At 36.5% G+C, this 14,318-nt stretch overlaps 1 protein-coding gene across 3 annotated transcripts in view; it reads right to left on the bottom strand.

The window, feature by feature from the left end:
* The window catches only part of SLC12A6 (solute carrier family 12 member 6), a 98,094-nt gene that overhangs the window by 63,057 nt on the left and 20,719 nt on the right, over window positions 1-14,318 (bottom strand). The window lies entirely within an intron of this gene.

The following is a 14,318-nucleotide window of genomic DNA, read 5'->3' on the forward strand; positions in this document are numbered from 1 at the left end:
TCCAATGACAGTTCCAGGAGTTTCCAACCATTTTTATGAAAAGAAAATAATTTGGACTTCTTATTTATATCCACATATCTGCTCATATGTGGGGTACTAATTTGAAATTCCTAAGGAAAGGAGACCTGCCTTTGCAGGCTCTACCTCTGTTCCTGCTTTGAATCCTCAGGAAAGGGATGGTGGTAAAGGCTAATGGCTTAGACATCTGTAAATACATCCTGGCTTACTTATTTGGACCTCTTGGTTTATAGGAGGAACTCCAAAAAACTGATCCTGGCATTCAAGTCCCTTTATAATCTAGCACCAGTTTACTCAGCTCTAATATCATGTGAAGTTCTTAGTCAAGAGACTTTTGGCCACACTCTCTAGAATATACCGTGAGCCCTGACTATAAGACCCACAATCTTTTCACTGAAAATTTCCTTCTCCTTCCTCTTTATTTACCTGAGCTCTACTTTCTTCAAAGACCCAACTCAAGTGCTTCTTTCCATAAGGTTCAATTTTCTAACAAGTTTAATCTTCCTCTGAACAGCTGGATACATGCTGCATTATATTATTTTTTAATTAATCAACACATATTTACTAAGCACCTTTAAGTGTGAGTCTATGTACAAGGTGCTGGGGATACACAAAGATGAACATAGCAGAGTAGCTATCCTGAAGGAGCTATTAGCACATAACAGTATGACAAGTGATTAGCTGGGTGATTAAAGTACTATATCAGAGGTGTAGCGGAGAGGTATGGAAGTACAGACTTGTTACAGTCCCTGGAACAATCACAGAAGTCATTAAGGAAGAAGTGATTTTGAGCTCATCTTGAAAGGAGGAAACACTTGTTAGGTGACTATAGGAAAGAACCCTTCAAAATATAAAACAGGCATGACGAACCACAGAAACATTTGAGTACATTTGTTATATCTGGAATGCTGTATGTATAAAAGAATAATGGAAGCCAGGTGTGGTGATGCACATATCTATAATCCCAGCTACCTGGGAGGCTGAGGCAGGATGATCGAGGCCAGTTTAGGCATCTGAGCGAGGGTGGGGCGGGGTGCACATGCCTGTAATCCCATTGACTTGGTAGACTGATATAGGAGAACTGCTAGTTCGAGGCCAGCCTCGGAAACTAAGAGAGGTCCTAAATAAAAAGGACTGAGGATATAGCCTGCAAAGGCAGTTCTCCTTTCCTTAGGAATTTCAAATTAGTACCCCACATATGAGCAGATATGTGGATATTTTACCCAGTGGTAAAGCACTCCTGGGTTCAATCCCCATTTAAAAAAGGGGGGGCGGGCGCGGGGATACAACTCAGTGATTGAGCACTTGCCCAGCATGTGCAAGGCCCTGAGTTTGATCCCTGGTACTACAAAAATAAATAAATAATAATAAATAACAGACAAGGAAGCTATTAAGTTAGGATGTTCTAGATTATGAAGTACAAACTTTTCTCTGTGGACAAAGGGGAGATATTATAGGGTTTTAAATGGGAATGAAATGATAGGGATGAGATTTACATTTGAGAAAAATTCCTCTGGTAATTACTATATTGAATGGTTTTAAAAGCCAGACAAGAAATGACAATAGACTAGCACAGTAGTTTGGAGACTAGTGAGGAGTTTGGGGAACTATTTGGGAGACTAAATGAGCAACAATTAGTGAGAAAGACAATGAAAAAGAAAAGAAAGGGAAGACAGAAAAAGATCAAATATTGTAATATATCAAGGAAAGAGGTCAATGAAGAAGTAGAAAACAGCTCTGTGGTTCCTAGATGACATGAGCTGAGAAGCTTTCTTGCCCCACACCCTTCCACCATGATACTTCTGCCTCGAAACCAGCCAATCATGGACTGGATCCTCAGAAACCAATATGAATGATGAGCCTCCTATATGCACAACATTTGGAAACTGGGATTTAAATTTTCTTTTATTCACTTAAACTGTTTAGACAAAGTTTTTCCACAAGAATGTCTATTCAATTACAGGAGAAAATGCAAATAAGTCATACTTTAGAGACCAGATGTTGATCTTCCTTCTCTGGCCAGTTGGTGGTATTTTAGATGTATTTCAAAGGATTCAATACCCTATGAGTTTTCAGTTGCTTACTGAAGGGTAATGAATTAGAAGGAAATAAAATTAATGTGCTGACAGCTAATACTTACAGTCATAATTCATGTGCTTCCCTGGACCACAAAATGACCATTTTCTTCCTCAAAAACACTACAGCTACAATTACTACTTCTATATTAAAGATTTACCCAAATTACTAGAGCCCTGATAACTGGTTTCCTGCAGTACCAAATATAACAGAAGCTCTCTTTGTGATGTTCTTCTATACTGCTGTATGGTGCCTCTTCAAAGATGCTTCTACCTGTTCAAAATTATCTCCTTATTGTCACAAATATCGTTAGTCAGCCAAGTCTCATTACCAAGGAGCTAGAAGGCATGAGTAGTGATTCCAAACCAAACACAAAACCAAATTTATTGCCTGTAAATCACTGAACATTAAGTTTATTTCTTCTTTTTTTTCTTTTGTCAGTAATGGGTATTAAACACAGGGCCTCATACATGCTAGGCAAGAACTCTACCATTGAGCCACATATCCATCCCAGACATCAATAGTTTATGATGGACATACAATTGATCCTAATAAGAAGCAGAACACAGTATCAAGGGATGGGGATGTAGCTCAGTAATTAAGTGCCCCTGTGATCAGTCCTTGGCACCAAAAATAAATAAATAAATAAATATAGATAAATTAAGAATAAGAGGTCACTGAGAGAAAACTTGGAATTGGGAATATGCTGGGAGGAGTGTATCTGCCTATTACATGTGCTTTGAAGGCAATATTGTCTTAATATTGCTATGACAATTACAACTTTTTGTAATGTAGAGCTTTGTATATTTTATAAAATGTTTAACATGCTTTTAAATTGACTCATAGTGAAATTACTTTTTAAATATATCCAAAGAAATAGAAATTTGAGATTAGTTCAATAAAAGGTTAATGATGGAAATAAAGATTTCAAAGTCATCATTAAAACAGAGTTAAAGATAGAAGGTTGAATTTTCCTAAAATATAGGCAGAAGCTGAGATCAAGAGCTGGAAATACTAAAGAATACTCATTGAAGGAACCAGGAAAATATCATTGGAAGAGCTATGAATGCAATGTTATTCCTGTTTTCCCCAAGAAATCCACATACTGAAAGGAAGAAAAGGTAATCAAGGTGGAATAATGATAATTCAGAGCCAAACCAACCTATGGGAACAAAGAATATGACACAAAAGTCCTGAAGAAGTTTATGAGAATTTTATTTAGCCATTTTCCCTCTGGTCCATCTGACTTATTGTAAGGAAAAGATGACCAGACAATAGCAGCCAAGTAGCTGGAGTAGACAAGGGCCAGTCCCTGGTTCTTATCCAGTTCACTGAAGCCCATTTCCTGCGGCAGGGCTCCACTATAGTACAGGGAGGTGGTGGAATGACAGCACAGGGGAAGAACAATTGGACTTCCAGCAGGAAGAGGTGGAGAGAAATGGCAAGAGGTATAGGCAGATCTACTGCTAATACAATCATCTGTAAATACTATTCCACTGTCTCATACTTTCCAGCATTGTGGATTAGAATTCTGATGCTAGTCTGATACTTTATAGGCATAACTTGTGCTATCTTAAAGCTTTTGGGATGAATCCTTGGAGCTCAAAAATTTTATCAGCATATCCCTAGATGTGTGTTTTTCATCACTTTTACTCCCTGGGATTTCATTCTGCATCTGGAGTCTTTTACTCGGGAATTTTTTTTCTATCTTTAATTACTGCTTTTCCTTCACTTGTTTCTTTCTCTTCTTTTGGGTTTATATTTGCCACTTTTAAATGTCCTGAACTGAAATATTTCTTTTACTTGATCTTCTAGATCAATAATAATCACATTAATTCCTTTATCCATTAATTATTTATCAGCCTATTATGTGCAAGACAGCATTTTGGGCATTAGGTGTTGACATAGGTTAGCAGTGTATATAAGTAATAAAATTTCTGCTTTAATGATGTTTACATTATAGTGGAGATTTTAGTTAAATTATTTTTCCATTGGTTCTTAGTTATACATAACAGAAGAATCAACTACAAAAGTAGTTGTAGTTGGACACAATACCTTTATTTATCTATTTATTTATTTAATTTTATGTGGTGCTGAGGATTGAACGTGCTAGGTGAGTGCTCTACTGCTGAGCCACAACCCCAGCCCTAGAATCCATTTTGATAAAACTATACAAGCATGAAATTTATCAAGTTTTCTTTTTCTTAGGTGTGTGTGCATGAATCAAGTCAGGTAGTAATAAGTAGCTAAGAAATCATGTTTATTTATTTTTTCTATAAAGTCTTTTTTGCTTCACTTTAACCTCCTTAAATACTCCCATTATTATTTTCATGTCGAAGTTACTGTCTACTGCAGCATTTCTATTTAACTGGTCCAACAAACTGTTTATTCTAAGCAATTTTTCTCTTTGATTTCCTGGCTGGGTTTTTGCCCGGATGGGTTGTTTTTCTTTGTCATCTCATAAGAGCTTAGATTTGTTTGCTGGAGGACCACAAGTGATGATAGTCTCAAGAAAATAGAAGGCTGGTTACACTGGCACATGTATATAATCCTGGTTTCTTAGAAAGCTGACAAGAAGGATCACAAGTTTAAGGCCAGCCTAGGCAACATGGAGAGACACCTGTCTCAAAACAACAACAACAAAAAAGAACAAAGGCAAAGCAGTCTCCTCTCTGTGGGCAGGCAGTGTTGCAGCAGGTAAGTCACCAACCAGGTGGAGGCTCAGGAGGAAGCCTCTCTGCTCCTGAATCTTCCTTACCTTTTCAAACTTCAGGGATAGGGAGATTTCAGTGCCCTGACTCTTTAGCTTTCTCTCTCCAGGAGTCCATGGATCTCCACCAAACCAAGCTCTTTCCCAGATCTGCCATTCTTAGTTTCACCCTGAGAACTCCAGGTTCTTGTTCCACCCTTAAGGAATGAGTCCTGTGTTAGCGGTCTCAAACAGAGCCAAGATATCACTTGTACCCATTTCATTAAATACAGGAGGCTTTTTGCTCAAAAGAGGAAGATAAAAGCTGGAATTAGGAATTGAAGGATCACAAAATATTCTAGTAGCCACCTTTCTAGAACTTTCTGAAAATCAAGTTCAGTTTACAGACAATCCTCAAAACATTCTAATCTTGGCAAACAGTGAGACAGGATCTCACTATATTGCCCATGCTGGCCTTGAAATCTTGGGCTTCAGTGATCCTCCTGCCCAACTTCCTGAGTAGGCAGGTCTACAGGCCTACCTACACATTACCACACCTAGCTAAGTAAAAAAGTTTAAAGATCCTCTGTGAAGTCCAAACATAACAAAAATTAAGCAATTTTCTAAAAAGTATTAAAACACCATCCCTCCCCTTCATATAATTAATGATACAGTTGAAGATAGAAAAATAGAATTACAACATGATTACAAATTTAAGGCACACTGCAAAGTATATTTGAGGGCTAACAGATACTGACAAATGGAATAATCAAAGTTGAAAAACAATATTAGGTAAATCATCTTGGAAAAAATACAAACCTGATCTTGAGGTGATGATGTTAAGTGTGAATATGTGTAATGTTTTACATTAGGCAGAGAATGAAAGCACAAGAGTTCAGATGAAGATATTGAGGTGGGAAAAAGAGACAACTTTAGAGGAGAACTCTTATAGATTCACCATTTCTAACACAAGGATCAGAATCTTCTGTCACAAAAGGTTATGTGTTACAGTGGAAAGAACACAGCAAAGGAAATGAGACCTACTTCATCATATGGTGTTTTAGAATAGATTAAAATCACTTATGGAGCTGGGGATATACCTCACTGGTAGAGTACTTGTCTAGTATGCATGAGGCTCTGGGTTTAATCCTTAGTACAGAAAAAAAAAATGTGATTACGTACCATATTCTAAGTAATAAAATCCATAATGAAATACATTAAAAGAAATATATCTTGCACACCTTCAGTGAAGAATATGTATTCTGAAGTTATATTAAAGTCAATTATTTCACTAACTCCATTTTTAAGTTTTAAGTCTCCCACTCCCCTTCCCCTCGGTACCAGGGATTGAACCAAGGGGTGCTAAGCCACTGATCCATAACTCCAGCCCTTTTTAAATTTTCTGTTTTGAGATGGGGTCTCACTAAGTTGCTTAGGGACTCACTAAGTTGTTGAGGCTGGCTTTGAATTTTCAATTCTCCTGCCTTAGCCTCCAGAGCTGTTGGGATTACAGGCATGTGCCACTGTGCCCAGCTAATCCTTCTATTTCTATATCACTGATAAGTAGGAATCTTCCTCGAAATGTGAGGAATGGAAGGCTTCTAAAGGTTTGTCAGATTAAGCTAAGTTAAGCCAAGTTCTATGCTCAAATTTCACAATTTTTAGCATTATTTCAAATATTCTACATTTAGAAATATTTTTTTAAAGAGAGAGAGAGACAGAGGAGAGAGAGAGAATTTTTTAATATTTATTTTTTAGTTTTTGGTGGACACAACATCTTTGTTTGTATGTGGTGCAGAGGATCGAACCCGGGCCGCACGCATGCCAGGCGAGTGCGCAACCGCTTGAGCCACATCCCCAGCCATTTAGAAATATTCTATACTAAATTTATAGAAAGCAATCCAATACTTGAAATAATAGAAGAAGTTAACTTTAATTTTAAGAAATCTACAATAATAAAGAAATAGAGAATATGAATTAATAACTATTAGGGCTGGGGTTGTGGCTCAGTGATAGAGTCCTTGCCTAGCATGTGTGAGGCATTGGGTTCGATCCTCAGCACCACATACAAAAAAAAATAAATAAAGGTCCATTAATAATTAATAAAAACACTTAAAAAAAGGAATTAGTAACTATTAAGAGAGCCGCCTAGTTGCAGGAAACATAAAAAATTATGTGTGTATTTAAAGCAGAGGGGCCATTCGGTGTGGTTAAAAACAAACAAAAAAAGCTTTAGAGCCATATACATTTACTTTGAATTCCAAATTTGCTACTTAAATCATCTAATTTCTTGACAATTTATTTTCCTAATATAGAAAATAGCAATAATGGTTTCCTGTCTTGGTGGTTGTGAGGATTATGTGAGCCAATATTTGTTAAGTGCCTAGTTTGAACACTGGCTTTTCTACTTACCATGCTCAACAATAGTAACTAGCCGGGTGTGGTGGCACATGCTGGAATCCCAGCATCTTGGGAGGGTGAGGCAGGAAGATTACTAAGGCCAGCCTCACCAACTTAGTGAGGTCCTAAGCAACTCAGCAAGACCCTGTCTCTAAATAAAATATAAAAAAGGGCAGGGGTTGTCTCTCTGTGTCTCAGTGGGTAAGCACCACTGGGTTCAATCCCTGGTATCAAAAAAAAAAAAAAAAAAAAAAAAAAGGAAGAAAGAAAGAAAGAAAAAGAAAAGAAGAAAAAAAACCTTCAAAAAAACAATGGTAGCTAGTAGTTTATAACTTAAAGTTGACAACATGTTCATGTAAAACTGTTTCCTTTTTCAACATGGCAAAAACAAGAAATGATACATTCCTCAGAGTTTACCAGTTAATAATCAATTTCTTAATCCATGCCATATAGCCAAATTCTATCTGAAATCTGAAAATCTTTTAAATATTTTACAATATGTTAAAGTTATATATTTTACACTCCTAAATATTAAGTATAGAAAATAAAAGTAACTAGCAATTAAGCAACATGTACAGTGTATGAAGGGGTTTTGTTTAGTTTTTGTTTTTGGTACTGGGGACTGAACTCAGGGGCTCTCTCCCACTGAGCTACACCTCAGCTTTTTATTTTTAGATAGAGTCTCACTAAATTGCTGAGGCTGGCCTTGGACTGCTCAGTCTCCCAAATTGCTGGGATTATAGGCATATACCACAACACCCAGTTTGTATGCTTATTTAAAAAAAAATTATAGAATTCAGTTAATTTCAATCTGGCAAATCTCTTTGTGGGGCAAAAGCAGCATATCCTACACACAGGGTTGGTGTGCTAAGCAAGAAAAATTCTGGGAGAAATTCTAATTAACTGGTGAAAATAGTGTTGAAATACAAAATGAAAATATTCAAGACTGTCAGAATACATGACAAATAAGAGTTACAATCTACATGGTTGTAAAATGTAAAGAACTGAAAGATTACAACCATGCACATGCCTGTAATCTCAGTGACACAGGAGGTGACAAAGGAGGATCCCAAGTGCAAGGCCAGCCTCAGCAACTTAGCAAGGAACTAAGCAACTTAGAACCTGTCACAATAGAATAAATAGAAAGGGTTGAGGATGTAACTCAGTGGTAAAGTGTCCTTGGGTTCAATCCTTAGTACTACCCCCCCTTCTTCCCCCCCAAAAAAAAGAATTAAAAGGAAACAAACTGTGTATTCTTGTATTAAGGTCTTACATACAGTAAAAATCACGGTGAAAAGAATTGGGATGAGGCTGGAGTTGTGGCTCAGCGGTAGAGTGCTTGCCTAGCATGTGCGAGGCCCTGGGTACGATCCTCAGCACCACATAAAAATAAATAAAATAGGGCTGGGGATGTGGCTGAAGCGGTAGTGCGCTCGCCTGGCATGTGTGCGGCCTGGGTTCAATCCTCAGCACCACATACCAACAAAGATGTTGTGTCCCCCGAGAACTAGAAAATGGGTATTAAAAATTCTCTCTCTCTCTCTCTCTCTCCTCTCTCACTCTCTCTTAAAAAAAATAAAAAATAAAAAAAATAAAAAAATTAAAATAAATAAATAAAATAAAGATATTGTGTCCAATTACAACTAAAAAATAATTTAAAAAAAGAACTGGGATGATATTTTAGGGAGATGTTAAGTCTTTCTGGCAATGCTTCCTTTCCTACTGAGGTATGGAAAGGAAGATGGAAAAATATGCCTCACTCAGCAGGTTTAAGGACAAACTCAGATTTTAAAACATGAAGATATATGTTTGTTAGATGGATTGGGAAAAGGCCCACACAAATAATTAAAAGAACAAACAGCTGGGCATGGAGGTGCACTGAGTCAGGAGGATCATGAGTTCAAAGCCCATAGCAGAAACTAGCAAGACCCTGTCTCTAAATAAAAATATAAAAAATGGCTGGGAATGTGGCTCAGTGAGCAGCCCTAGGTTCAATCCCTAGTACCAAAACAAACAAACAAAAAAGGCTTTTGTTTTTAATTCTTGAGATGTGGTCTTCCTATATTGTCTAGGCTGGCTTTGGAACACCTGGAGTAATTCTCCTGCCTCAGCCTCCTGAGAAGTTGTGACTACAGGCACATACTAGTATGCCTGGCTATAAAAGGCTTTAAAATCCTCACTATAGAAAATAGTTATATTTACACAGAGAAAAATCTCTTTAGTTTTCTATCTCAATGTTAGTCAATAAAAGAAGGTAGTCAAATATCCTTTTTAGAATGTAAGATTTCACGGGTAATGAGCAGAATTAATGTTTAGCTAACAACTTATATTAGTAATACAATTTGAACTTCATTACTTCATTTGACAAATTGCTCTCATACTGTTTGTACTGCTGGTGAGTTAATGTTTGTAGCTGCTGTTCAATACCAATGCACTGAGTCAGAACGCCAGTCCTCCTCTTTTTTTTGGTTACCAGGAATTGAATTCAGAGGCACTTGGCCACATCCCTAGCCCTATTTTGTATTTTATTTAGAGACAGGGTCTCACTGAGTTGCTCAGCACCTCTTTTGCTGAGGCTGGCTTTGAACTCATTATTCTCCTGCCTCAGGCTCCCAACCCCAGTCCTTTATGTTTTATTTTGAGACAGGGTCTCGCTAAATTGCTTTGGGCCTCCCTCAATTGCTGAGGCTGGCTTTGAACTTGCCATCTTTCTGCCTCAGCATCCGAAGCTGCTAGGATCACAGGCATGTGCCATCATGCTTGGCCAATAAGAAGATTTGAGGAGGAGGGAGATAATCTGGAGCAATTATTTCATAAAAATACTTACACAAATTTAAATAAATACTTTAATGAAAGAATAACTAAGTGTAGGGCTGGGGGTGTGGCTCAGTGGTGGAGCTCTTGCCTAGCATGTGTAAGGCACTTGGGTTCTATCTTTGCACCACATAAAAATAAATGAAGGGATTATGTCCATCTACAACTAAAAATAAATAAAAAAGGATAAGTGTAGCATTCACATCTGATTAAGTAAATTCAGTAAACAATAAAACTGTTCTATTGGTCCTATTAAAAATTAGTTTTGATAATACTTATCAAATCCTGTGGCCCTTCCACATTAAGATATACAGTAACTTTCTCTCTTCCTTTTTTTGTAGTGGGATTAAATGCAGGGGTGCTTTATCACTGAGATACATCCCCAGTCTTTTTTATTTTTTGAGACAGGGTCTTGCTAAATTGCCAAGGCTGGCCTTGAACTTGTGAACCTCCTGCCTCAGCCTCCTGATAATTGTTTTTTAATGACATATAAACTTGTGCTAAGGTTTTGAATTTTATGATGCTGAGCATGTTCTGCACTGGTGCCAACGTCTAATACAATTATATATTTATAAATATACCTGCTACCCAGTGAAAAGTATTAATTTAGTCCATATGGATCATGGACCCCTTTTGAAATTGCAACTTACACACTCTTAAATAAGTGTTTAGACTTTTAAGACTAACTCATATCTGAACATGTTTATAAACCTCTTGATTTCTAACATATTATAGAAACCACCAGCAATTAAAAAATACTCAAGTTCTACTCACTGTTGGCTACTGTTACTAGAGAACACACAGCAGTATCTGGTATGCTACAAGCTTTTAAGATGGCTTAAACTTGAAAAATTTGGTCCATTAACTTTATCTGATGGAAGTGAATTTGCTACCTAGTTCACTTTGTGTCAAGAGCTAAAACTGTGAACTTAACTTTCTCTTATTGCTGGGTAATAACTGAAAATAAAAGATTCATGTTAAAAAAAATTAGGCTTTTCCTGAGGCAAGTCACTTACTATTGTCAACAGTCTAGGTTTTTAAATCTCTAAAAAGGCAATAACCACGTGAAGTCCCAGAGAGTTTGGATAACACTTCACTAAATACCCTCAATTTACCCCCCCCCTTTTTTGATACTGGGAAGTGAATCCAAGGGAGCTTAACTACTGAACCACATCCCCAGACCTTTTTTGTATTTTATTTAGAGACAGGGTCTCAGTTACTTAGAGCCTTGCTAACTTGCTGAAGCTGGCTTTAAACTGGTGATCCTCCTGCCTCAGCCTCCAGAGCCACTGGGATTACAGGTGTGCCCCACTACGCCCAGCCCCTTCATCTCGTTACCACATGCCCAATGTGCTATCTATAGCTTGGAATGTGGCTCAGTGGTATTTGCATGAGGCTCTGGTTCAATCCTTAGTACCCCAAAACAGTAACAACCACAACCAATATGCTAACCACCCTAAGTATTTGTTCCCCACAAGTGCATCATCCTTCTTGAATATCTTCAAATTGTTCCTATTATCTGTCATCTTTTCCAGGTCTCCAAGAATCAGTGATGTCCCCTCCTGAGACACCTGTTCCAGGATCCCCACCATGCCATTTATTATTCTTTCCATCATCTGCTATCCAAATCTGTTTTTTTTTTAAATTTTTTTAGTGAACCACTAATCACACTGTATAAATAATGGGTAGTTCTTATTTTTTGAATGCTTGGTCACACGTCTCTCTCTCTCTCTCTCTCTCTCTCTCTCTCTCTCTCTCTCTCTCTCACACACACACACACACACACACACACACACACACACACACGGTATCCTATGCCCTCCTTATAAACACTTTGTAAAATAGGTACTGTTATTCCCTTGGTTTTATCAATGAGGAAAAAAGTTGTTAAATAGCTTGCTGAAAGTCACTCAAGTACTAATTATTACAAATTAACACTACTACTAATTAGTAATAATTAGTATGACTGGGATTCACAGCCAGGTCCCTGACTCCAATGCCATTCTGCTGCATTTAGTGGGGAACTTGAAACTTCTTACACATTTGTAGCCTTAGGAAAAAGAGCACAAACAGCTGACACCACATTTGGTGAATTAAAAAGGCAGAGAATATGTCTATCCACTGATTTGCTTACTATGTTGCTAAGAACCTGGAAATACAAAATCGATATTATAAGATCTCTGTCCTCAAGGAATTTGTAATCAATCAGTCTGTTGGGGAGACAGAAACAAGTAAACAGATACTGAAATACAGTGTGTGGTAAATGCTATTTTATGGATAGGTTGCTGAGAAAACAGAACAGGGAGGAAGAAAACAAGAAAAATGTTATGGAAATCTGAATTTTTCCTTTTTCTTTTAAAGCCCCAATTAAGCAGGGTTCTACTATATTGACTTTCTATTGTAGTTTGTATGGCAAGGATTATGTAGTTTAAAAAATTAGATTACCTCTGTGTTTGTATTTCTATTTTATCTAAAATTATTCACTAGTCTAATTCAAATACATATATTTTTAAAAAACCACTTAAAAGGATGATATGCTTTCTAAATATGTTCCATTTATACCATTATATGTATTTTTCTCTCCACGGAGAAGGAAAAACAAAGGAAAGTAAAACTATTGGTTACATAACTGGCCAGAGTTAGAAGTACTTGCAACAAAACCACAATGAAGGTAGGATTTTTTTTTTTTTTAAACTCAGGAGGGGTCATAAAGGGGCCAAAAAACAAAACAAAACAAAAAATCCTGACCCTTTTTCCTAGGTTGAAAAAGGAAGAAACGACTTTTAGACTTTCCCCTCTCTCCTTCCAATTCAACCCTACAACTAAGGTAATTTAGATAATATATTCCTAGCAGTTGTTCACTTGCCAAACAATAGTTTATTCAAGTGGTGACTTTCTGGGGCTGTTATGGAAAACAACAAATGAAAATCCTTATAAAATTCAAATTAGATTATATCTGTGACTTATTTCTTGTTCAAAGCAATTACTATGGAAGAAAATAAGTTAAACCTAATAATGGCACTTTCTTAAAGTTGGGTACTCTCAAACTTTTATGGCTTTCCTAGGTGGTTGTTCGTAGAGTAAAGCTCTGTTCTAATCTGAAGAGAGTTACGTTTCTCCAAACATAATGGGACTAATAAAGACGAAAATAAAAGAGTAGAGGTGGTGGAGAAAGGAAATAGAAGTTTGCATTTGTGAAATTAATGAAGATGACAATAAAGACAAAGTTCTAAAGGGAATAAAATCTAAGCAATTAAGAAAATTCATCTTGAAATACACACAGGCCTGAGAGAAAGAATTATCTAACTTCTTTGAGTTGAAGTTGTAGAGAATCAGGTTCAAGTTCAAAGTCGGTTAAACTTGTTTTCAGCTTCTTATCATCCTGACTATTCAGCAAAATGAAAATAACCTAGTGGACAAAGAATTTACATAAAACCTTTTTATTTTCTCCTAATAAATTTTCTCTATCAGGAAAAAGTATATAAAAGGAACATTTTTTTTTAACTAGTCACCATCTTGAATAAGTTAAAGATTCTTTAAAATTCTCTAAAGCTTGGAAAGAAGCTGAGATAATCAACAGCTGTTTACAGCAAGGAACTGCAATGTGTTACTTGCTATAGAAAAAAGTTAGAATCATGGCATCACAGAATTAAAGGGAATTTTGTGAGTTTCCCTTAGACTTTATTCACATACTAGAGAAGTTTCTGACAATTTACAGATTTAAAAAATAAGGGGCTTCAAACTATGGCTATATTTGATACCATAATATTAACTTCAGATTTTAATTGCATGCTTAAGACTCCAAAACCACAATTCCCCTAGAAAGTATAACTGTTACCATTTAGAGAAAATAATAGGGATAAGTATCTTCATCAAGTAACTTCATTAAACAGTGATGCTATACTCAGTCAGCATAATGACCATCTACTGTACTTTTCTTTCATTAAAAATTTCTTAAGAGTATTTACTACTGAATTACCGTCTATCTTGTAAACTGATGCAAAATTTTAAGTAACTATAGAAATCACAAAGTCCACATTACAAAATTAGTGAACCATGCTCCCTCTTTATATAATATTCTGTAAACTGCTAAATTTAAATGTTGTTCACTCATTGGGTTTAGAGTATTTTCTGGATATAACCTAAACTGTGTAAGTAAAAAGTAATTCTACATTGACTTTTACTGTGCTCATTTGTTTGAAAACTCTTTTCATACGCTGCCATGATTCAATTTCACCTGTTTGTAACGAACACAGAACTCATTGTGGGTGAAAACAAACCAGTGTGTGAAAAACGTAAAAGAACTTATCAGATATACAAA

This window comes from Spermophilus citellus (genome assembly GCF_964194105.1).
Source record: "Spermophilus citellus genome assembly, chromosome: 4".
Lineage (NCBI taxonomy): Eukaryota > Metazoa > Chordata > Mammalia > Rodentia > Sciuridae > Spermophilus > Spermophilus citellus.